Source organism: Sminthopsis crassicaudata, chromosome 4, assembly GCF_048593235.1.
Source record: "Sminthopsis crassicaudata isolate SCR6 chromosome 4, ASM4859323v1, whole genome shotgun sequence".
NCBI lineage: Eukaryota > Metazoa > Chordata > Mammalia > Dasyuromorphia > Dasyuridae > Sminthopsis > Sminthopsis crassicaudata.
Window position 1 is genome coordinate 162368347 of NC_133620.1, and position 26319 is coordinate 162394665.

A 26319-nucleotide genomic window follows, 5' to 3' on the forward strand; every position below is an offset into this window, starting at 1 on the left:
CATTGTGTATCCCTTATTTCTTCCTCAATACCATCTTGATAGTATGGTTCCTGGACTGTTTTGCTGATGTTGTTCAGGAGCATAGCCATAACTGGAACTTTATCTTGTCTTTTCCTATGTTTTTACACAGTGACATGGACAAATAGATTTAATAATTTGTTGGCAATAGACAATTTGTTAAAGTATTACCATTACTGTTAATGGTATGACTTGAAAGTCAAAATCTAGTATAATACAGTTAATTAATACTAGATAATGGTGTTTATATATATATTTGTGCTGTTTTTAAAATCAATGCTTCTTCCATGAGGCCTTTGTCATTTGAAGAAAATCTTATGGTAAAAATGGATTTACCCATCTTTTAAAAATAATTTCTCCAGGCTTCATCATGTTTGCTTTTGTGTAGGGAACTCCTGAAGTGGAAACTCCATTTTTGTGACTTAGTCTCAGAGAATCAACTGAGGCAGTGGGAGGTTAAATGACTTGCCCAGAATCATATAGCTAGCATGTACCAAGCAAGACTTAAATACAAGTCTTCTGACTCCAAGACAGGATGTCTATTACTCTATGGCATACAACATCCCTAAAAAGCTTATTTCACCTTCCCTTTCAACCACTTCTTTTATCTCTTCTATTTATCTTGAATAAGGTTAGATTTTCTTCTGAAGTTGTATTAGACTTATGGGTCTTAATCCAAGTTTTGGTGATACTTGTGAGGGCAAATTTTCCGTCTTACACTAGGATATTTTGTTTATTTTACTTTTTACCTTTACTTTGGCAGCTGTAAAATGGGGCGAGGGATGAGGGGAGGGATGGTGGTTGAGATTATTTGATTTCTGAGATCTTTCTGAGTCCTTGTAGAATTTACAATCCTAAAGTCCTGGTTATAGATTTGATTACTTGCTTTTTCTTTGATATTGTGTCTTATGAACCTTTGTATTTCTCTCCTGTTTTTTCCTACACCATAAGCATTCTGCTTGGTATGTAGCTTGATGGGTATACGTAAGGCATTGTTTTTCTTCTGCTTTCCTTTTCAATTAAGAGATTTGTAATAGTCTAGCTAAAGGCATTCTTCATTAGTCCTTATCACGTCCCTTTCAAGAAACCTGTCATTCCTGTATTTTAAACCATGTTCTAGAAATCTAAGTCCTATTCTCAAAGACCAATTTTTTTTTCCCTTCCCATAGCCTTCCCACACCATTATAGCTTACAGTTCACCCAATTCTTTATAACAGCTCTAATGATCAATTAACCAACCTATGCTTAAAGACCTCTAGAGAAATTTTCTAGAGAAAATTCAGTATTTCCCAAGGTAGCCCATTCACTTTGGAAAGGTCTAATTGTTATGAAGTTTTTTCCTTAAAGCCTAAATCTACCTTTCAACTTATTGTTTACTCCTAATTCTCTCTGGAATGAAGCAGAATACATCAAATCTTTTCACAGAATAGCCTTCAGGTACTTGAAAAGAATTAATTTTTCTTCTTTTAAGTCTTTTCTTTTTCAGGTTGAATATCTATTTTTTTTTTGACTGCCTACTCCCTATTTTGTATTTTCTCTAGGTCATCCATTCTTTCATTCATAATTCTTTCTTATTGCTTTAAATATGGATCTATAACATAGAAGAGAATCTAAGGCTAGATAGTAGATTTAGGCATTATTTGAATAGAAACATAATTGAAACTGTCAAAGTAGATATGATTGCTAAGTGAGAGAAAAGAGTATGAAGTGTGGGGGAACACTCACATAAAATAGTCAGAAAAAGGATAAGGATGCAATGAAGAAATAGAACTAGGAGTGTGTGGTGTCTCTGAAGTCATAGTAATTTTTCAGTAGGGAAGTATTTTTAGAAATTCCAGGGGTAACTGAAAGACAATTTTCCCCCAGATAATTTTATTGAATGTGAGGGGAGAAATGATAGGTGAATAGATGAAATAGAAAAGTAAAGAGAATGCTCCATTTATTTATTTTTAGCATTTGGGAGACATGAGTATGTAGATAGATTGTAAGAAACCTTGGGTAAAAGAAAGATTGGGATAATTTTTAAAATATCAGGGCTATTACTTTACAAAGTCCTGGAGAAATTGTGAGGAAATGTGATCAAGGGTACAAGCAGAAAGATTGACTTTAATAAGAAACAGATATGTTTTATGATAATCTGGAAAATGATTTGATGGTGGAATGACTGATATGTTGAGAAACTTAATGAATAAAGTAGTCGTTGAGGTAGTTCAATTTGTCCTTGGTTGAATAGAACAAACTTTCTTAAATTTTTTCCACTTGTGATCCCTTTTTGCTTGAGAAATTTTTATGGTCTTGGATATATAAATATATCAAATAGGTAAAATCAAACATTTACTGACAATAAATCATAATTTTGTGATGTCCACATTCAGTTATGAGACCCTGTGAGGGATTGTGAACCACTGTTTAAGAAGCTGGGAAATAGAAGATGGGAGCATCTCTTTTAAGGGTAAGGGTTGTAGCTGTATGGGGCAAGTTATTTAAAGTCTCCAGATTTTTATTTACTTATCTATAAAATGAAAGGATTGGATTAGATGACCTTTGAGACCCCTTTTACCCCTAGGTCCTTGATCCTAAGACAAGAGAAGGTTTGGAGAATCTTTATGGGAAAGTAGATTAGGGGGCCAAAGATAGGTTAGGATTGTCAAAAATAGTAATGTTAGGCAAAGTAGTAATTTGGAAGGAGGGGTATAATGAGCTTTAGACATTTTCTTTTAACTTGGTAACACTAAAGTAGGAATGGTGAAATTGGATGGAGGAGATTACATGGTTATGATTTGTAAATCAGTATGGATGAAAGTTAGAGGGGCAAGGAATCCCAGAATGCTATTTAGCAAAATATTTAAGAGATTGTAGACTAGAAGCTAGTAAAGACAGAATGGGGGAGATAGACTGGAAAAATAAGCATGGGTTTGGGAACTTGAGTTCATGATAACTATGAAATTGCATATTTTATTGCTTGAGAGAATTGGAAAGGGGAAACTTAGTTGTTTTTGGTTACTGAGTAAAATTTGAGTGCTGGTTAGAGAAGCTAGGAGAGATCTTAAAGTACTTTTTGAAAAAGAACTAGAAAGGAAAAGTGGTAAATTATTAGATTATTAGAAGAAATTTCTCTGGTTCTGTATGAACTAGCTTATATTTGCATTAAAGCTTAGTGGATGACTAATTGCCCAATTAATAAAGGAAATAGACTAAATTTTTTTCTAAGGTGAGTGGGAGACCCACAAATAGTAAATTATATCTGGTAGCTCAAGATTATCCTAGGGAATAAATTCCTAGTGCCTGGAACATAGTACGAATTTTATAAATGCTTGTTAATTGATAGATAGAAGCATTAGAGAAAGCTATTAGCAAGAATCCCAAAAGATTGAGGATATCATAAGGCAAGTATGAGGGGGAAAGGGAATTATTTAGTGGTAGGTAGAAAGTACACTATATTTTTTGCCAATATAAAAGAATAGCTAGTTACATGCAAAGAATTGTTCTGCTACAAAAAAGGAAAAGTTCTTGGAAGACCACTTGTGTCCTAAAGGTTTAAGGAGCATTTGTACTTTTGAAAGAAATGAGAAAGTTCTGAAAGCTCTTCAGAGGAAGATATAAACACTTAACTTGTGTCAGTAGATCAGATGGTAGTAAAATATGGCAAATGAGAAAGAAAGGACCACTACATATTTGCAGCTAAGTAATTGATATGTAGTACTTTCCTTAAAGGGGAAAGCTGGATGCTCTCAGGAAGAAGCTTTTTATACAAAGAATGATGATGTGGATCTACAGTTGCCATCAGGAGAATGGTCATATGGCAATTGTCAGCAGAAAAAGAGGTGAGTATTGGTTATTATTGGTTCCTTATTGAGGGGTACCAAGATGGCTATTTGTATGTGATAAATAATAGAGAGGTATTTTTCTTCAAGGGAAGAAACTTGGCCATTTGGAAGAGTCTTCAGAGAATTGTCAGATTAATGAAAGCTATAGCCTGCTTATAATTCAGTCACTATGGCTTATTTGGTGATAGGGGCATTAGTGTAGATACACAGATTTTGGACCTAGTATGTAAGATGGGATTTGAATTTCTGGAACACAATATAAATATAGCTAAGGTGAGCTCTTGGCTAGCTTCTTAGGATTATAGATCTAGGATTGGAAGGCTCTTTAGAAATCATCTAATAGCTTGGACTTCCTCACCTTCCTTCCTGTCCCTAATATACACCATTTTACGGATAAATCTGAGGCCAGAAAGGTAAACTGATTTGTCCAAAGTCTCACAGGTATTTATGCCCTATGACTTTATGTTAAATTCTCCATGCTACTGGGATGAAGTATATCTAACAAGTATTGGCAAAAAACATACTTTCCTGGATTCTTGCAAATCTGATCCATGTGGTCAAGTCTCAAGTCAAGAAAGAAAGGCAAGGCAAGAAAGATCATCATTCAAATATGTTAGCCTAGATGATGATATTACTCTCCGTAATAGATTTAACATGAGAAAGAATATCAGTAAAGACAACCAGTCATCATTTTCAGGTGACTGTTTCCAAAGAGTTAACAACATGAGTTCAAACTGTGGGTTACAAAGAGAGTAAACCAAGCTTTTAAAGAGAAAGTTAGCCCAAGAAGTATGAAGCATATATTTTGACGATACAAACATAAATAATTCCAATGTGGAAGAAAAAGAAATCTATCTAAAGAGGTTGATATGATTGCATGAAAATCTTGATTATTAAAACCATTAAAAAAGACATTCATAGAAGATGGAATGAAAAAGAGCATTATTGGTTGAGTTCCAGTGGATGTTGAATACTACAGACAAGAAGAAGAATTGGGGGCTTTGGTCTTCTCTCAGCTTAGGAGAAAGGACTGATTGGTAGGCAAGTAGGAAAAAATGTGAATGGGTTAGTCAGGGACATTTCAAACAATGATTCCCATCTGGATGGCTGAATGACCCAGTGAAAGAATGTGGTATATAGACTTAGAAAACGTGGGTTTCAGTTCTGGTACTGCTACTTTACTCATACAAGTTAAGTAGAATCCCTTCTTTCTCTGCTCCTTTGAGGGAACAACTTCAGGAGAGTGGCAAACTAATTGCAAAGGTTTTCTCATATGTAAAAAAAAAAAAAAAAAAAAAAAGAGGGAGTTGGATCCAGATAACTTCTGAGGTGTTCTAACTCTGAGCTATGAGTTACTTTTTTTTTTTTTTTTTTTTTTTTTTTTTTAAACATGTTGAGAATGAAAGGAAGAGCAATGGATGAACAGAACTGGATGGGATAATACAGGGAAGGGTAGGCTAGATTGTTTAGTGAGAAGTTGAAATCCAAGATAATGAAGAGAGTTGGTAAAAAAAACATCTAGATGTCCTCAGTGACATCATCTCTAAATACAGAAAATTATATTCCATATCCTGAAGTAGCTGGAAAGCAGTGTTGTGGAATTGGAGAGATATTTTGTAATCTTTTTTTTAAAAAGGGTTTGCGGGGGGGAGGAAGTTGATGTTACATACTTTAAACTAATGATCTTTAATTCTTGGCAGATTCCTAAAGTACTTTATTAAATGATGACTTGTAAGTATTAGGGAAAGAAGTGGATTGATGTGAAGAGCAAGCATGACTTCATCAAGAAATAGGCCATTCCAGATGAACATTATTTCTCATTGGGTGTAGTAAATAGATTGTTATATCATAGGAATGTTGTAGATATAATATGAAGTATAACTAGATTTTAGCAAAGCATTAATATTTGCTAAGTCTTTTATTTATCCTTAAGGAAAATAATTCAGAATATAGTGTTTAATAGTTTGCTATGGACTTGGAATGATGTCTCTAAAAGAATCCCTTAAGGATATGTGTTAGCTTTTGTATTTTTTAACATGTTTTTGATGATTTTGATAATGGTTCAGATGGCATGCATATCAAATGTGCCAAAGGCATGAGGCCAGGTGGAATGGCAATGACATACAGTGACAGTTTTGAATCCAAGATCTTGATAAACTATAAATTGAGATGAATCTAGGACAATGAAACTTAATAGGGATAAGTATAAAATACCTTCTTGGATGCAAGCATAGAATGGAAAATGTTTGTAGATAATTTTTGTGGAAAAGAGTTGGAACTAGCAAACTACAACTAGAAAATGAGTTAGAAATGTGATAGGAGAACAAAAATAACTAATTCTGTTCTGAATTGTATTAAGATAGACATGCTATCCAGCATGAGATTGGCAATGATCCCATTGTAAGTTATCTTGGTCAGATCACATCTAGAGTATCGTCTTTAGGTTGGAGTGCCACATTTTAGGAAGGGCATTGATGAGTTTGAATGTATATAGAGGGATTATGACCTTGATGAAGAGGCTTCAGAGATTAATTGAAAGAACTGGGAAAGAGAAGGCATAAAATGACAATTGGTTTTGACCATGTGGAATGATTGCACCTTTCTCTTTCTATTTAGCATATAAAATCAGAGAACAATGGGTACAAATTGCAGTCCATAAAATTTAGTCTATATGTAAGAGAAAACTTCCTAAGAGACTTATCCAAAAAAGGAATGGACTCCTTGCTAGCTACTACTTCACTAATATTTTATAATCTTAAAAATCTGGAAAAGTCATCTGAAGTTTAAAGGCAACTGTGACAAAGATTGGAAGTGATTGGTTTATATGGATTATGTGGAACTAAAAAATGTGAAACATCATTGTGAATTTTTGGCTTAGAGGTGGAGTCTAAAAACTATACCTATCCATGTGACCCTTACATTATTGAAAATAAGAGAAGGAGTAACTTCCTTTGGGGGGTATTGCAATATATCTTGCATTCATTCCCTAGAAACTTAAGTTTTGGTAAAAGAATAGTGATGGGAAAGAATTTTAGGGATGGGTAGGGAATTTTGATGGGATTTCTGAGTGGTACAGTAAAATTGGTAATAAGATAATACTACTTAGAAATAGGCTGATTATAATTTGAGTAAGGTTAGAGTAGGGGATACTGAATAGTTGCAATTGGGAAATATATCTGAAACTAAATAAGTAGTTCATGTTCTCTATAAAAAATTTACCCAGTCCAACATTTGTAGAATTAACAACCACAGAATTCAAAATGTACCTTGTGGTATTGGTATGTTGGTATTATCTGTAAAATGTTTTTTTTTGTTGTTGTTTGTTTGTTTGTTTATCCCCCTTTCTGCTATCCCTTTTTGTGACTACATCAAGTCTTAAATTTTAAAATAATTGCATATTATAATTCATCAAGGGGGAGAATTTTTATAGATTGGGTAATCAAGTAGTCTTCAATATAGATTTCATAGTTTATGTTTATTTGCTTTACTTTTATGTAATTTTTTTTTTCCTTCACAAATAACTCACATAGTCAGGTAGATAAATGCATTGAGGGGGAAGGTGGATGTAGAAAGTTCGTAAACCTTGACCTGGGTATTTGAAATCTCTGATCTAATCCAGCTTCCCTATTTTATAGGCTTTCAAAAAGGTTATGATGTTGTTCAAGTTTCATGCTCATGACTGTGGTTACCTGTGTTATTTATTTTCCACTATGGAATCATGGAACCATAGAATTACTTGGGAGGAACTTAATAGATTATCCATTCCAACCTGAATTATTAATTTCCATCAAACCATCCCTTACAAATGTTCATCCAGTCTCCTCTTAAACTCCCCATGATTATAAAATTCTATCTATTAAGTAGTGATGGGAAACTCCAGTGATACAAAATTCTGCTTTTCTACTTTAAAGTAGTTCGGATTGTTACTTTTCTTCCCTATATTGATCTGAAATCTACCTACCTGTACCTTCTACTCATTGGCCTCTGTGGTGAAGCAGAAATTTTTACTTTCTTCCACATGATAGCACTTTATATATTTGAAGATAAAAAATCTCATTTACCTCTTCAATCAAAACATCCTCACTTTTCTCCATCATTTGTTATGCCTTAATCTTTAGTCCTCTGACCACTTTGCTTGCTCTTTGGTCATTTTTTAGTTTATAGAATCTTAGGATTTAGAGTTTAAGGGATCTTAAAGACCCAACATTCCAGTTCCTTCATTTTACTGATGTTACAAATAGACTCAAATTAAACAAATTGTCCATGGTCATATAGATAAGTAGTAGCATATCTGGAATTGAGTCCTTTACATCAAATCCACTTCTCTACTCCACTGCATCATTTTTCTTTTCAGTATGCTTCCTAAAATGTGACTGTCAATACTGAAAGTGATGATCTATACTTGACTTGACCAGGTCAGAAGCTTAGCAGGATAATCACCACTCTCATTCTGGACCGCATAGGTATTATTGAGGTCTAAGATTATCATCATGTTACTTTTTTTTTTTTTTTTTGGTGGCTAGATGGATTTGTTTATATTTAAGCTTCTTTTCCTTTACCTACTTCCTTTTCTTTTTTCTTTCTTTGGAAAAGTTTTGGAATTTATTTGAAAAATGATTGAGAAAGTGAACCTTTTAAAGATATACATAGGTATACTGTTGCATCTAATAAATAAAAGTGAATTAGATTTGCTTGATTGGTGTATGAACCTTTTAAATTTTCTTTTACTATACCATTAAAGGCTTTTCTCTTATGGATGGACGGTGAGCAGTTCTCTATGTTTTAATATTATGTTCTGTCATGTGTAATTGCTTCCTAGATATTTTAAGCTGATTTCTTTCTTATTTAAGCTCTGTTCATAGTAATTACATTTCTAGTTAACTTAAGCTTGGCATTCCTCTCTGACAGCATCCTATGGATTCTATGACAATTTGCATTTTGTTATGTATTTCTGATACTTCTGCATAATGTCCTTTTATAATTTCCTAAGTAATTCTATATAGACTTTTTAGTGAATATCATTTAATATCATCAGTATTTCTTTAGTTTAGTTTACTTTGGTTTTTAGAAATCTCAGTTCTTCTAAAATTCTTGTCTTGCTTTTGCTCTGGAATTGATGGTTCCTTTTGTGTGTTTTAGCCTTCGTCTTTTTTTTTTTTTTTTTTTTTTTTTTAAGAGGATATGGTGTTTTATTAAAAATTTCCGTCCTTTGTTCTGAACCTACTATTCTCTTCTTCATTATTTTTCCTCCTTCTCACAGGACTTGACTCCTGCTTAAATGTCTGTGTGCTTTTGGGCAGACCACAAACTCTTTTTGGGTTTTAGTTTCCTTATCTGTAAAAGTGAAAACTCAGTGTAGATGACTTCTAAGATTTCTTCTTGTTCTATGATCCTGATTTAAAAGATCCTTTGATCTGATAATTATTTTCTTTGAAAATACAAAAAATAATAGCAGCACCCTGTAAATTTAAGCAGGTTGGGGAGGATGAATTGTTATGAAAAGAAAGAGGAAGAGAAGGAGAGGGAGAAAAAAATGGAACAAAAGAGGAAGGGGGGAGAGAGAAGGAAGAGTTAGAGGGGAAAAAGGACAAAGATAGAAACATTCTGGCTCAGTATTATGGAAGCTAAGGGATGAATCAGTGATATCAGTGTTATCAAAAGATCAGGGAGAATGAAGCTTAAGGGGAATCATTAGATTTGGTTTTTAGGGTATTGATTAACTTTTGAGAGAGTAGTTTCAATAAAATCATGGGAACACAGCAAAAAGCGATTGAATATGAGATGTGTGGTAAGGAAGTGGGAGCAGCAAGCATAATTATTCTTTCTGTAGGTTTCACAGTAAAAATCAGAGGTGACTCCGTATATCTTGAGTGGTATGGGGTTTTGTTGTTGTTGATTTGATTTGGTTTGTCTAATTTTGGAAAAACTTGATTCTGATTATGTGGCATTGAGGATTACTGCTAGTAGTTAGACTGCTTATTGTCTGTAATTAATAGGGGGATGAAATGGCTTGATTTTTGGAAAATTCCAGCCATTTATTTGAACTTCTTAACCTTTTATGACTGTTTTACAACATTAATATTAGATGACTTTTGTTTTAACATTTATTTGATTGCAACACTAAACTCCTTTTTTACTATGTGCTTAGTTTTCTTTAGCATGATTCTTGGTTTACTGCTTCTAAGAATTGAGGAAACATTGCTATCAAAAACTTTCATTTCTCTTAAAGTCAAAATTAATAAAATATTAAATATAATATTTTCTTTGATACCTAGAATATACTCTTATGATCACGAATCATCAAGTATTCTAGGTAAGGGAATATATATTTTTTTAATCTATTTTTGTATTACTGAAAAAATGTCTTGATAATTTGTCAGTTACTAATTTATTCGAGTATTAGTTTCTATTTTGATATATACTTAAGACCATAACTTGTTTCTTTGTGCAAATATGTGGTATTACATTTGTTTTATTTAAATTCTTCTTTAGAAAGCTAGTACTTTAACATGTATATATGTACTTGGCAAATTTCATTCTTAACAGATTTTTTCTTGTTATGTTCTGCTTTATCACATTTGCACATGCAAAATAGTTTCTTTTTTATTTTATTTTCTTTTTGTGGGACTTTTTCAAATTGTAATGCTTCCTTGTCATTGAACCACTGTTGTTTTCTTAGAAACTTCCATTCTGGCTGTGTTCCTCATAATATTTTACCTTATTCTGGTAGTAAGGAAGAAAATAATCCAACAAAAATTTAGTAAATTTCTATTGTGTGCATAGCATAGTATGTATTCAGGGCACTGCAGAAGAATTAAAGTTTTGATTAATAGTTCTTATGCCATGGAGTTCACAGGCTAGTAGGAGTATAAATTACATGCAAGAACAATAATGATACATAGTAAGCATAGTAGAGGAAGAAGAGTGGAAACAATGCTCTGGGTCAGAATATCCAACTTTGCCACTTTACTATGTGATCAAGTTATATAATTAACCTCTATGCTGTCCCTTTACCTCATATTTAAAATGATAGTAATAGTTTTAGTATCTTTCTCAAAGAATTGTTGTGAGAAAAGTACTCTAAAACCTTTAATACTATAGAGTGGTTTAATAATTAAAGAAATATAAAATAATGTGTAGTAGTGAGGAAAGCCATTATCCACTGGGAGATGGAGAAAGCCATGTAGAAGAGTTAGTTATTAAATTAGCTTCAAAAGGAATGGTTGGAATTCATTCAATCCCTTCCCCTTCTTTAGTTCAATTTCACAAATTTTGCTAATTACATTTTTGCCTAGAGCAGTTATCTGAAGGTTTTTCCTTTGCTTGCTACCTGACATCTTTGAACCTCTTGATATTATCCACTGCCCCTTCTTACTAGATACTTTTTATTTTCTTACCTTCCATAGAAGTGTATTCATCATTTTCTCCACTTACCTAACTCTTTTTTCAAGTTTCCTATGCTGGATTATCATTTATCTTCTGTCGTCTTAAATATAGGGGATAGGAATAATAAGACAGGGGGCTGAAATGTGTCCTGGGGCCTATTGCTATTTTAGACCATCTTAATGATCTCATCAATTCCAACTTAATCAGTTATCTGTGTGCAAATGATTCCAAATTTCTGTTAAAAATTTATTTATTTAAAACATAAATACAGAATACAAAAAAAAGAAAAAAAAGCATTACCATGTGCACAACAGAACATGAAAGGATTCAAAATATCAGACAATAAATTTCTATTTCAAGAAAGCCTATATGATAAATACTACACATTGTTTTCATAGCTGCCCATGTTTTCTTTGTTTCCTTTAAATTTTTCTTTTGTTCTCTGCTATGTAGTTTTTACTTTGTTCTTTTTCCCTTCCCATCTTTCCCAAGAAAGCTACAATTAAGGGAGAATATATTTTCTCTCTCTCCCTCTTTCCCTCTCTCCCCTTCTCTCTTCTTCTCTTCCTCTTCTCTTTTCTTCCTCTTCCTCTTCCCTTCTCCTCTCCCCACCCTCCCATATAAATCTATGTAAAGCTGTACTATACTATATATATATATATATTTCTTCTCTTTCTCTGAAGGTGGATAACATCATATTTCATAAGTCCAAGTATTTCCATATTCTAAATCCACCAACTTACCATTTCCTGTACTACAGTAATATTCTAACCTTATACTATCAATTATTTTAAATATTCTAAAACAATTATTGATTAATATGATTGACATGTAGTGTAGTTCCCTATTTTTCTCTTGATTAAATCTTTTAGCTTTAACTTTGAGATCAGTGATTATAACCCCTTCTTTTTTCTAATAAATTCTACTTTTGATCATCATTTTTATGTTTGTATCTCTTATTTCCTCTGACTGCTTTACTTCTATCTGTCTTGCCTTGTTACTTAACTTATTCCCCATCCTTTCATTATTTATCCTCTCCTTTTACCCTTTCCCTCTTTATTTTTCCTAATACCATTAATCTATGCACCTTATTCCTTTCCCTATTAATCTACACATCATTCTGTACCCTTTATCATATTCGCTCTCTCGTCTTTCTTTTTTTTTTTTTTTTTTTTTTCTTTTTCTTTTTCCTTTTTTTTTAACTGAGGCAGTTGGGGTTAAGTGATTTACTTGCCTAGGGTCACACAGCTAGGAAAGGTGTTAAGTGTCTGAGGTTAGATTTGAATTCAAGTCCTCCTGACTTCAGAGCTGGCACTCTATCCACTGTTCTATCTGGCTGCCCCTTCCTCTTATTTCTTTATAAATTTAGAATATTTTTATACTTTTCTAGATAGTATATTGTTCCCTCTTTTAACCCATTCCCAATTTGAGTAGGATTTCAGTCATTCTATAGCATTAAAAATTTTAGAGAATATTTTTCTCACAACTAGAACAACTCTTCTCTCCCATCTGATTCCTCTGTGTCAGTTCTTGCTCTAATACCTCAGATTCCAAATTTTTATATCTGAATTAACTCTTTCTTCTAATTAGCATTCTACATTATCAACTCCCTTCTGGACATGTCTCCCCCCCCAGGGCCTTTATCTTCACCTATTGGCTTCATTTGTTCACATGGTTAAACCAGCTTTTCACCTGGATACTTTTTTTTTGGTTTTTGTGATACTAATGGTTTTCTTTCTGCTTTTTTTGGCCACTCTTTCTTAGTCTGTTTTGCCTGTTCATCTTCTATATGATGTCCTCTAATTATGGGTTGTACCCCAATGCTCTGTCTTTCTACCTTTTTTTTTTTTTTTTTTTTAATACTCTTACTTGGTGAGATCCTCAAGACCTTTAGGCTTAGTGATCATTTCTGTGGAGATAATCCTATTTATTTATTTTTGCAAGGGCTCGGCCATTTTCCTACTTCCTCCAAGTTTTCAATCTTGACTCTGCTTTCAGCTCTTTATTCTTCCTTATTCTCTATATCAAAATTGTATCATTTTTTATTTCTGCAGTATTTCTTATATTTACTTCTTACTACTAAAAAGCTCCCACTTAAATTCAAGCTTTCATTACTGCTCACTTGAATTACTCTACTTTTCCAGGTTCATTATATATTAACCTACCTTTCCACATTGTAGTCTAACCAAAATAAGGCAATATTGGTAGAAATCATTATTTATGGAAATATGATTGGCTTTTTGTTGTAGTATGTCTTTTTCTAAATTTAGTTCTTAGTGTTTTTTCTGTACTAAAATCATATATAATCTTTAACATAAATCATACTGATTTACCTCAAATATTATCCTGAACCAGGACATTTTAAGTACTTTACTTGTATTTTAGTGCTATGTTGCAAATCTGCATTTTGCATCCTGTGTTATTGAAGAATAATTTGGATCACTTAATTGTTTTTTAACTTAAATGAATTTATATAGTGTATAATATAAACTCACAGGTCCCATAATTTGTGTATGGTTTTTATATAAATATGCAATACTGTATATAGAAAATAGTGTATGCGTGTAAGTATACAATTATATACATAGTTTGTCTATATAAGTATTTATGTGTGCATATAAATATAATAGCATGTATTATAAATTTTTTAAAAAACCTGGTTTTTCAGAGGATATCTATCTGAATATAATTTGCCACTATGAGCTAGTCTCTTAAATTCCCTAAGCAATTTTCTCATATATAAAATAAGTTTTGTATTATATATATATATATATTTTTTTTTTTTTAAATTTTTTTTTTTTTTTTGGCTGAGGCATTTGAGGTTAGGTGACTTGCCCAGGGTCACACGGCTAGGGAAGTGTAAAGTGTCTGAGACCAGATTTGAACTCGGGTCTTCCTGACTTCAGAGCTGGTGTTCCTATCATATTTATGATTCTTTGAAGCATTATTATAATTAAATGTGGTCCTATTGATAGACTTTATATATATATATATATATATATATATATATATATATATATATATATATATATATAATATCTATACGATTGAAATATTGGTTATTAGTAGGAAAAGGTAAAAGCATGCACAACAGGGAAAAGAAACAGTAATATGTTAAAATCGAGGTCTTGAGTGTGAAGCTTTAGACCTGGATATGAGTTCAAGCTGCATAATTATTTTGAACTATGTCCTTGTGCAAATTGCTTATCTAGTTTGGATTTCTTAAATTTGTGAAAGGCCTTAAGTTGTTCTCATAGATGAATTCGTTGAAGGAACTAAGAATGTTTATCAGAGAAGAGAAGATGTGAGGAAAACATGCTAACTGTCTTAAATTATTTGAGGGATTATTAACTTGGGAGAAGAAAGGTTTTCTGCTTGATCACTTGGTAGCAGGCCCTCATCTTCTCATACTTAATATTTGTAGTCAACTTGTTCATTTGCCTGTAACATTTTGTTCCCTACTTCAGTCCATCTTTCATTCAGCCACCCCAGTAACTTTAGGAAAATGTTATTCTGGCCATGTCACTCTTCCTCTCATTTCCAGTGCTTTCCTATCTCTTCCATGATTAATTATAAAATCTTATATTTAGCATTCAGAAGCCTTCATTACCTGTAGCTGTTCCTTCCCAGTCTTCTAATATTTTAGACCATGATTTCTTAAACTTTTTCCATTTGTGACATCATAAAGAAATTTATTGGGACAACTAGGTAACGCAGTGGATAGAGCACTAGCCCTGAAGTCAGGAGGATCTGAGATCAAATTTGACCTCAGACACTTAACACTTCCTAGCTGTTTGACTCTGGGCAAGTCACTTAACCCCAGTTGCCTCAGCAAAGAAAAAAAGAAAGAAATTTATTTTAAAACATTTCTTTGTTAAACATTTACCGTTTAATAAAAATGAAAGCAGATTTGCATATTAATGAGATGGATGAACATGTTTATTTTATATTTACATTACATTAAGGAGTTAAATATTGGTGAACTATTTAATACCTTTTAATGTTGCAATATGTTTTGCAATGCCCAGAATGTGTGACTGTGTGGGATCGAGACCCACAGCTTAAGAAGCTTTGCATGAGCCATATTCTCTACTCTTTAATGACAACAGTCTCCTTATTGTTTCACCTTTTGATCTTGGGTGTTTTTTACTGGTTTTCCACTCATGCCTGATATAATCTTCATCTCTGTCTTCTAGATTCTTTGTCTTCCTTTTTGCTCTATCTAAAATTTTATTTGACATAGAAAGCTTTTCCTGGTTTCTCTTAATTCTAGTTTATTGATCATTTTCTATTTATATGTTTGTACATAGTTGTTTCACATTATCTCCCCATTAAGTTTTGAGTTCCTTAAGAGCAGAGATTGTCTTTTGCCTTTTTTGGGTAACTTTAGAACTTAGCACAGTGCCTGATATATAGTAAACTTTTAAATGTTTTTTGAATGATGGGCTTTTGATGTAAGCTTTGAAAAAGTGCAGATACTAAATATCTCAAGTAATGCAGACCAAGAAAAGGGTTTATTCTCAGTAGCTTCTGGCAGATGTTTTCTGAATTTGACTGTCTTAACAGAAATTTAAAAATTTTAGGTAGATTAAGTAAAATCATTTTACACTTAATAAGGGAGTTTTTCCTTTAAATTTAAATCTCAAGTTCTTTGAAAACTTTGAAATCTTAACTTTTTCTTCATATTTGTACAGACAGATTGAAACTTACAGAAAAGATAGTAGTTGATGGCAAGAAGTTGTACTTAATCTGGGAAAACCCCTACCTGTCATTTCTGTTTAGGAAATGACCTTTAAAAACCAGTAGCTCAAGATTATTTTGACCTGAGGAATTATTTTTAGCAATAGTAATTATAATTAGATGAATTGACCTTGCTGTACTTTTTTACATTGTTTATTTACTTTAAAAAATGGTCTAATAAAAATGATAACTTAGACCTTGAATAAATCAGGGTTTTAGATGCTCATTTTATATATTTATATTTATATATATATATATATATATATATATATATATATATATATATATATATATATATATATATATATATATATATATATATATATATATATATATATATATATATATATATATATATATATACACATATTTGCAAAATATATCCATAATTTTAAAGAATAGCTTTTAGAATATTTCTATAGGTTTTTTTTTATAAATATTGCTCAAATTTTTAGAAAGTTATAGTATTTATAAATGCAAAGAGCTAGAGAATAATATTCCTTTTTTGGGTAGTCCTCTGCTTATTATCATGGAGTTTTTTTGTTTTTAGTTGTTGTTGTTTTAATCAAACTTATATTTCCTTTTGTGTAACTTCCAACTTTGTCCTTATTCCCACTGCCCAGCACAATGCTTAACACAGAATATTTAGTAAATAATTATTAAAGTGAGTTTAATTCTGACTATTACTACTTTCTCCTTTCTAGGGCCAAAGAGAATAAGCCTATTTCCTCTCCTGTTTGACAGCCTTTTAAATATTTCAATACTACTATCATGCTCCCCCTAAATCATCTTTTCTTGGACAAACATTTTACTTTCCTTTGATCAGTCTTCATGTGTCATAGATTTGAATCCTTAAAGTAACCTGGTTTTCCTGCTCTAGATGATCTCCAATTTATGAATTTCCTTCATATAAAATGCTTCCCACAATTGAACATAGTATTTTTCAGATATATTCTTAGTTTTTTACGTAGTACAGTGGAATTTGTACCTCCATAATTTTGTACCCTGTGGATGTTCTTAAGTAGCCAAAATTAATTAGTTTTCTTATCTATCACAGTATTCTAACTTTTCAAGATAATTTTGAAACTTGACATTGTCATTCAACATGTTGCCTATCATCCAGCTTGCAGTCATCCACTAATTTGAAAAGCATCTGTAAGTCATTGATAAAAGTAGTTAGCAATAACCGACCAAATAAAGATTATTGGGATATTCTTTTTATAATCTTTCAAATTGCCTTAGAGTATTGATGTCAATTTATGGGGTCTGACCATTCAGCCAATTCTGAATTTGCCTAACTATAATTTTGACTACAATGCTCCAATTTTTTCAAAAAAAATGTAAGAAGCCTTGTTAAATAGTTTGCTAAAATCTAGGAAAATCATCTTTGTAACAATTCATTTCAACAAGTATTTGCTAAATGTCTTCTTTGTTCAAGAAACTTTGGAATGTGATGGAGGTACACTACTAAGCCTTGATGTGCCAATATAGCAAATTTGTCAAAAAAGGAAATTTCTAGTCTACTTGTTTTTTGAGACTTACAGTTGAGTTCACTAAAAATCCTTGGTCATTTTTTTCCAGAAGAATTGCTATAGTTATGCCTTCTTTTGAACTTTTCAGAACTCTTTGCAAGTGCTCTGTTATGCAGTTCATTCGGACCAGGTTGCTTAAACATGTCTAAGGCATAGTTAGGCTTCATGTAAGGAAAATTTTTTTTTTTCTTCTAATTGGAATTTTTTTTTTTTAACCAATTAGAAGGAAAAAAAAATTTTTAACATTTGTTTTTTAAAATTTCGAGTTCCAAATTCTCTCTTCTTCCCTCTCCTCCCCCATCATTCAAAAGATAAACAATCTGATATAGGTTACACATGTACAGACATGTAAAATATTTTCATATTAATCATGTTGTAAAAGAAAACTAGACCAAAACACAAACAAGAAAAAAATGAAGTTAAAAAAAAAAGTATCTTTCAATTTTCATTCAGACTCCATTCTTTTTGAGAATAATTCATTTACAGTTGATTGTCATATAGCATTTGCTATTACTATCTATGATGGGTTTTTTTCTGCTCCCTTCAATTTGCATTATTTCATGTAAATCCAGGTTTTTCTGAGAGCAGTGCTGCCTGTCTTTTTATAGCACAATAGTATTCCTTGACAATCATATGTCACAACTTGATGAGCCTTTCTCAATTGATTGGCATCCTCTCAATTTCCAATTCTTTGCCATCATCAAAAGAGCTGCTTTGAATATTTTATTTCCTTTTCAAATTTGTTTTTAATGTTTTTATTATTTTATCTTTTTGGAATGCAAACCTAGTAGTGGTATTGCGGGATCAAAGACTACACTCAGTTTTATAATTCTTTAGACATAATTCCAAATTGCTTTCCAGAATGGTTGAATCATCAACAGTGATTTTCCCATATCCCCTCTAGCATTTGTAATTTTCCTTTCTGTCATGTGATAGGTGTGAGATAGTACAGCAAATTGTTTTAATTTGTATTTATTATCCGTAGTGCTTTAGAAGCATTTAAAAAATACGGCTATGGTTTTGATTACTTCATGAAAAGTGCCTATTCATAGCCTTTGATCAAATTTAAATTTTAAATTTGACTCAGAGAAATATGCCTTTATCAGAGAAACTTAATAGAAAATTTTTTTTCACAGTTATGATTACGTTGTATTTCCATTTATCATATTCTTCCACTGTCCCCATTTGTCCTGCTTTTTTTTTTTTTTTTTTTTTTTTTTTTCCTTTCAGCCTATCCATCCTCAAAAGTGGTTTGCTTCTAACTACCACCTCCTGGAAAATACTATTCCATCCATCTATCAGCTCCCCCCAATCTTCTCCCCCTTTCCCTTATCCCATTCTCCTCTTTCTTTTCTATAGAGTAAAATAAATTTCCTTGGTCCAATAAGTGAGTTATTGCCTCTTTGAGCCAGATATCATGAGAGTAAGTTCAAGTGTTCCCTTCCCCATCTTCCTCACATTGTAAAAAATTTTATATCTCTTTTATGTGAGGTAATTTGCCCCATTCTACCTCTCTTCTTTCTCCAGTGAATTCTTCTTTCTTAATCCTTAATTTTTTTTTTTTTTTGAGGGGGGTAGGGATATAAACCCATCATAGTCAACTCACCCATGCCTTCTATGTATACTCTTCCTAATAATTATAAAGTTCTTAGAAGTTAGAAGTATCATCTACCCATATAGGAATCTAAGCAGTTTAATCTTATTGATTTCCTTATGATTTCTTTTTTCCTGTTTTCCTCTTTATATTTCTCTAGAGTCTTGTATTTGAAAGTCATATTTTCTTTTCAGCTTTGGTCTTCAGATATACTTGAAAACCTATTTTGTTGAATATAAATTTTTTTTTTCCTTTGAAGAATCATACTCAGTTTTTTCTGTATAGGTAGTTCTTGGTTGTAATCATAGATCCTTTACCCTTTGAAATATCATTCCTAGCCCTCTGATCCTTTAACATAGAAACTGTTACATCTTTGATTATCCTGATTCCGTGGCTCTATGATATTTAAATTGTTTCAGGCTGCTTGCAATTTTTCTTTTTGACTTGGGAGCAGTGGAATTGGGCTCTAATATTTCTGGAAATTTTTATTTGAGTATCTCTTTAAAGAGAATGGAGTCTTTCCTTAATTTCCATTTTAACCCTTAATTTTAGGATTTCAGGGAAGTTTGCCATGATAATTTCTTGAAATAGAATATCTAGATTATTTTTATCATAATTTTCAAGTAGTTGAATAATTTTAAAATTATTTTTCCTTAATCTATTTTCCAGATCAGTTATTTTTCCAGAGATATTTTGTGTTTTCTCTTTTTGCATGTTCTTAAATTTTATTTGTCTCTTGGCTTCTTATTATATAGAGTCATTAACTTTCATTAACCCAGTTCTGGTTTTTAAGGTATTATTTTCTTCCTTGAACGTTTTAATCTATTTTTCCACTTGGCCACTTCTACTTTTTTAAGTTCTTTTCTTCAGTCAATTTTTAAATTGTACATCTTTTTCCATGTGAACCAGTTCTGCTTTTTAAATAAGTTTTTCTTCTCCTTTTATTATTTGGCCTGTTCTGTTTTTTTTTTTTTTTTTCCAGGTTATTTTTATCATCATTTTTTGGTGCCTCCTTTACCAGGCTGTTGACATTCTTTTTATGATTTTTTTAGATCACTTTCATTTCCTTTCCCAATTTTTCCTTTAGCTTTCATATTTGATTTTAAAAATCATTTCAGGATTCCTTTTAGAAATTCTTTTTGGGCCTGAGACCCAATTCTTTTTTTTTTTTTTTTTCTTTGAGACTTTAAATGTAGCAATTTTGACTTTGCTGTTTTCGTCTAAGTTTTATGTTTTGATTTTCTTTGTCACCATAGTAAGTTTCTATGATCAAGTACTTTTTCTGTCATTTCCTCTTTTTCCAGCCTATTTCTTGACTTTTAACTTTACATCATAGTTTGGCACTGTTTCCCGGGATGGAGGGAGCACAATCCAAAGTTTAAGGTTTTTGTGTAACTATTTTCAGAGCTAATTGTGGTAAGACTGAGGTGATGGTGGTGATAGTGGTAGTGTTAGTAAGTTTTTAGTTTTTCCAAGATGGTATGATCTAAGGAGAGGTTTTTTACTCTTCTGCTAGCTAGCCTGTGCTCTGGTCCATGATCAAACACAAGTATTCTTTCCTGCCCTAAAACTATGAATATATTCCAGACTCCTGCAGCTGCAAGCTGTAGTTTCCTTCTGCTTCTTTTTGCCCTGGCACTATCATTTAGGATTTTTGATCTGGATCCACATGCACAATGCAACAGAATCCTGTACTGTGTCAGCAAGGAGATCCTTGTAATCTCCTGACTGGTTATTCCAACAGCCATACTTTGGGTTAGAGTTCTAGAAATTGCTCTTGTCAGTTCAGTTTCCCCCTGCTGACTTTTTTGCACAGGTGCAGGACCTTACTCCTCAGTTGCCAAAGCCAGATGGCTGCTGTCTTGCTGTAGTACTTACTACTTGTGCTTGACTATATTACACCTCTACCCTAGGTGCAACAAGTCTTTCCTGCTGAACTTCTAAGTTGTTTTGGACTGAAAAATTGTTTCATCCCATTCTTTTATCATTCTGCTACTCCAGAATTATCTTGAGTGATTATTTTAAGTTATTCAGAGGGGAATTTGGGAGAGTTCAGGAAAGTCTCTCCTTTTTTTCCTATTTTAGCTCTAAGGCCAAACTTTGTAACACATAAGGTTATCATCTCAAGACCAACCTAACTACATATGGAGGGTTTGATTATTAGAAGGTTGGCTACTAGGTGAATTTTTGGATTGAAAAATTGCTATAATGAATGATTATATCACACATGCATAAATTTGTACAAATCTTTCAGCATTAAGTCTTCATATATTTATTGAGTGCTTAATATTTATAGAACACTGTTCTTGTGAGGTACCGTGATAAGATATGACCCCTGCCCTTATGAATTTATCCAATTTTTAAATAGAAAATGGAGGCCCAGAAATTAAATTGACTTGACCCAGGTTCTTTAGCTAGTTAATGGCAAAACTGGAACTCAAATCTATAAAGACTGACTCAATCCACTGCTTTTTCTGTTGCATCTTTAAGAAGCATGATTCCTGAAGAGCTAAGGATCAAGTTAATGTATAGATAATGAAGACAGTGGATAAATAGAGGACATTAAGTTTATTACTGTAGGAAAAGAGACTTGAGTTGGAAGTTTGAGAAAATGCTAGAAGCCAAATCATTATTTTCAGGCTGTGAGGTTGACTTTTATCTTGTTATTTTTTGTGCTTTGTTTTTGAAGAAGACTTTGCTTTAAGATGATATCATAACATGCAAGTGAATTGGATAAAGTGAGAGAGAACAATGCACAGTCACTGGTCTCATTGGCCTTATATGTAGTAGGAGCCACACAAACCTTATTAATTTTGGAAACTCACTCCACTCCAGGATTACTCACTTTGGAAGTACCTTTTGCCCTGAGACATTGCCTTTTGATTGACTGGTTCCTCCCACTTTAAGGATTAGACTTTAAGGAGACCAATCATGTTTTTTTTCTCTAGACACTCTGCTGATTCACTTACATAGGACTTTTTCCCCTCCCTTCTCCCAATTTTTCAATTTCTTTTTATGTGTTCTATTTCTGTTGGAATGGAAGCTCCTTAAGGGAAAGGACTGTTTTTCTGCTTGAACTTGTATTCCTACCACTTAAGATAGCTCCTTGTACGTATTAAATACTTAATATATGCTTGTTGCCTGAATGATCTGCCATGCTTAAAGCAGAAGGGAAAATGACTAAGAGATAAATTTTCATGTGAGAAAATTCCGAATTCATTGGGAAGACATTGGGGCACAGATAGAGGAGATGTTTTCTAGTAGCAAAGATATTTCAGACTTTTGAAAAGGAGGATAATAAAAATATAAGGGAAGGAGAACCAGGAAATTCAATGCTTAATAATTTGATTCTTTCCATAAAATATGTATAGTTAGGGAATACTTTTCGCTCTATTCCATTGGCGGCAATTATTTTTATTTATATTGAAGGTTTTATGTCAACACAACTTTGCCTTAAGTACTTTATAAATATGATAATGTACTATCAGACATTTTCAAAAATAATCACTGATCATTGAATAAGCATGTTCTTAAAACAGCTATAAGTGGTGAGTTTGGCTTTTTTATGTAGAGAAGCTGTTAATATAATCAAGAATACTGTTAGGAAGTTGGCATTTATTAAATTTGATTCATGTGGTAATACCTTTATAGTCTGAAAAGATCCATTATGTGGAATAAGATAAATTTTTAGAGCTGAAAGATAAAATCATTTGGTTTATTCTCCTCTAGTTATTTCTAAAGAAATTGAGGTTCATTGAAATTGGTTAAGATGACAGGAAAAGATAAGGATGAACATTAGAGGGGAATATGGGAAAACTGGGACACTAATACATTGTTGGAGGATGTGAATGGATCCACCCATTCTGAAGAGCAGTTTGGAACTATGTTCAAAAAGTTATCAAACTGTGCATACCCTTTGATTCAGCATTGTTTCTGTTGGGCCTATATCTCAAAGAGATCTTAAAGGAAGGAAAGGGACCCACATGTGCAAAAATGTTGTGCAGCCTTTTTCATAGTGGCAAGAAATTGGAAACTGAGTGGATGCCCATCAGTTGGAGAATGGCTGAATAAGTTATGGTGTATGAATGTTATGGAATATTATTTTTCTATAAGAAATGATCAGCAGGATGATTTTAGAGAGGCCTGGAACCACACAGAACCAGGAGATCATTTGTACACAGCACATCAATATTATATGATGATCAATTCTGATGAATATGACTCTTTCCAATAATGAGATGATTGATACCAGTTCCAGTGGTCTTGATGAAGAACGCCATCTACACCCATAGAGAGGACTGTGGGAAGTGAATGTGGATCACAACATAAAATTTTCACTCTTTTTGTTGTTGTTTGCTTATGTTTTGTTTTCTTACTCTGTACTTTTTGATTTGATTTTTCTTGTGCAGCAAGAAAATTGTATAAATGTGTTTATACATATTGGATTTAACATATATTTTAATATGTATAATATATTGGATTGCTTGCCATCTAGGGGAGGGGAAAATTTGAAACACAATGCTATACAAGTGTCAGTGTTGAAATATTATCTGTGCATATGTTTTGAAAATAAAAAGCTTTAATTAAAAAAGAAATTGAGGTTCAGAGATGATGTCTCTAATTAAAAAGGCCACACAGTCAGCTATGTGGACTGCATATATATTTGTATAACTGTGGCACTATCATATCTGAAGGGGTAATGGAAACTAAATGTTCATTTTTGTGGCTAATCACATCATAATTTCTTTTTTGTTGTTAATTCTATTACATTTTGTTTTTTCTGTTGATGAAAATATACCTTCCTTCCTTCCCTCCTTTCTCTCCTCCATTGTTAAAGAAAAAGAAACCTGTTAACTGAAATGTATAGCCAAGCACAACAAATCTCTACATAATCCATGTATAAAAATTTATCATCTGTTTTTGAGAAGGTGGCTAATGTGTTTCATGATGAGTCCTCTAGAATCATGCTTGGTAATTGTATTGACTGAAATTCGTAAGACTTTCAAAACTGTATGCCTTTATTATTGTTATCATATATATTATTCTCCTGAATATGCTCACTTCAGTTCATGCAAATCTTCCCAGGTTTTTCTGAGAGAATCCCTTCATTATTTCTGATAACACATTAGTTATCTTTCACATTAATATACCTTAATTTACCCTCTTAATTTCTATTTCTTTTTCAGTTCAGAAAGAATATGTATAAATATTTTTGTAATGTGGTCCTTTTCCTCATTCTTTTTCTTTGGCTATATTACTAGGTTAAAAAGTTTATGTAGTTTAATAATTTGTTGGCAAAATTCCAAATTACTTTATAGAATGGCTGGACCTGTTCTTTTTTCCACCGATAGTAAATTTAATATATTTGTTTTCTCATTGTTTCTCTAAATTTGTTATTTCTCTTTTTTGTCAGCTTTGCCAGTCACATCATGATTTCTTAAAACAACTGACAGTTAATTTGTAAAGTTGGAGGAGTATCTTAAAGATAGTTGACTTTAAATAATTGTTGATGATGTGATAAGTGCTATTAAAAAAATCCCCCCCCCCTCCAATTTATCTTTTGGTTCAATATTAGTTATTAACTGTCTTTGAATAACTATGGCACTATCATATCTCAAGGGATAATGGGAACTAAATATTCATTTTTGTAGCTATAAGCCTTTAATATTTATCTTGATCATTCCTGTTAAAAGAGGTGGTAGCAGCAAATATTTAGTCAATAGTAAGAATATGACTTAATTTCTTTCATTGTTATTGTTCATTTGCTTTCTTTTTTATTTATTTTTTATATGTATATTTGCTGAGTCATATTACTGGCACATAGTAGATATTTAATAAAATAAAAACTTTCATGAATAGCTTTGTGAATGAATCAATAGGGAATTTATATTCATTTAGCTAGACATGTAGATGGAATGTTTTATATGGTGCTAGACTTGGAGTTTGGAACCTTGAGTTTGAATCAGCTATTATCAGATATGATCATAGTCATTTTGTGTGACATCTTTTAGTCCCAGTTTACTCATCTGTTAAATGGATATATTAATAGTTACTACTTTATGGAATTGTTGAACTCAAATGAGATGATGAAGATAACGTGTTTTGCAAATCTTAAAGCACTAGGTAAATGTTGTTGTTGTTATTGTTATTATTAAAGCATAATTTTGGAATATATAGTCATTTTAATCAAAATGCATGAATTGAACATCTATTATGTGCCCAACACAGAGGTGCTATGCAGGATAAAAGGAAGCATACGTTTATCATTCTTAATTTCAGATTACAGTCTGATTGAAGAGACAAATATGAACTGGGATGTTTCGCAAGACAAAAATTGTTGATTAATAAGTTAGATAAATAATTTAAAATGTTAAATAAAGCAAAAAGCCAATATAATAAAAGAAGTCACAATTTTTAGTTAGAATAATGGTTTTAGTGCTTAACTGGAAACATTAAATCTTTTTTTTTTTTTTAAATTTAAAATCCATTGATTTCTCACTGTATCATAATTTACTTAGATGAGTTTTTTCGAAGTAATCTTTAAAACACTTTGGGTTTGCTAGCAGTGCCCTTATTGTTCATGAAGAAGTAATCTATCTTAAAATGGAATATATATTTGGAAATTTAGAAACTGTGGTATAATGAATAGAAATTATACTCAGACCTCAGAAGACTAGTCTTACTAGTTTAGATTGGGGGCTCCTGTATGTAACTGTAATCTCTTAGTGCTTTAAGGTGTTGATTTGTATTGGCAGAGAAAATTTTTTTCATCTAGGTGCCCAATATACAAGTGAAATCACAGGTACCTGTCCTTATGGATTGGTGTCTAGTTTGTGGTTTGGAATTCCCAGAAGATTAAAAAGCCCTCAATTTTCATGCATTTCAAAAGATTATTAATTTTCTTACGTTAATGTTTAGTTTGCATTTTTTTTTTTGGTCTCTGATCACTTATGTATAATGTCTTCTCCCAAATATGAGTGCTCAGAAACATTGCAGTCATTTTGAAAGGACTGTGAAAAATTAAAAGCAGTTCTTGAGAAGAAATGGAAAACTATTCATCTGGAACATTGTATTTTTTCTTTTCATTTTATGTATGTTTTACAAAAGATCCATACTGACTTCCCAGCCCTCTACTCCTCAGTGTAATGGCAATGGTGTACAATTAAAAAAACAAACAAACAAAAAAAAAAAAAACCTTGAACTTTTAGTCAGGAGTGACTTG

At 32.0% G+C, this 26319-nt stretch overlaps 1 protein-coding gene across 2 annotated transcripts in view; it reads left to right on the plus strand.

Moving 5' to 3' along the window:
• The window catches only part of HBS1L (HBS1 like translational GTPase), a 126797-nt gene that overhangs the window by 42070 nt on the left and 58408 nt on the right, over positions 1–26319 (plus strand). The window lies entirely within an intron of this gene.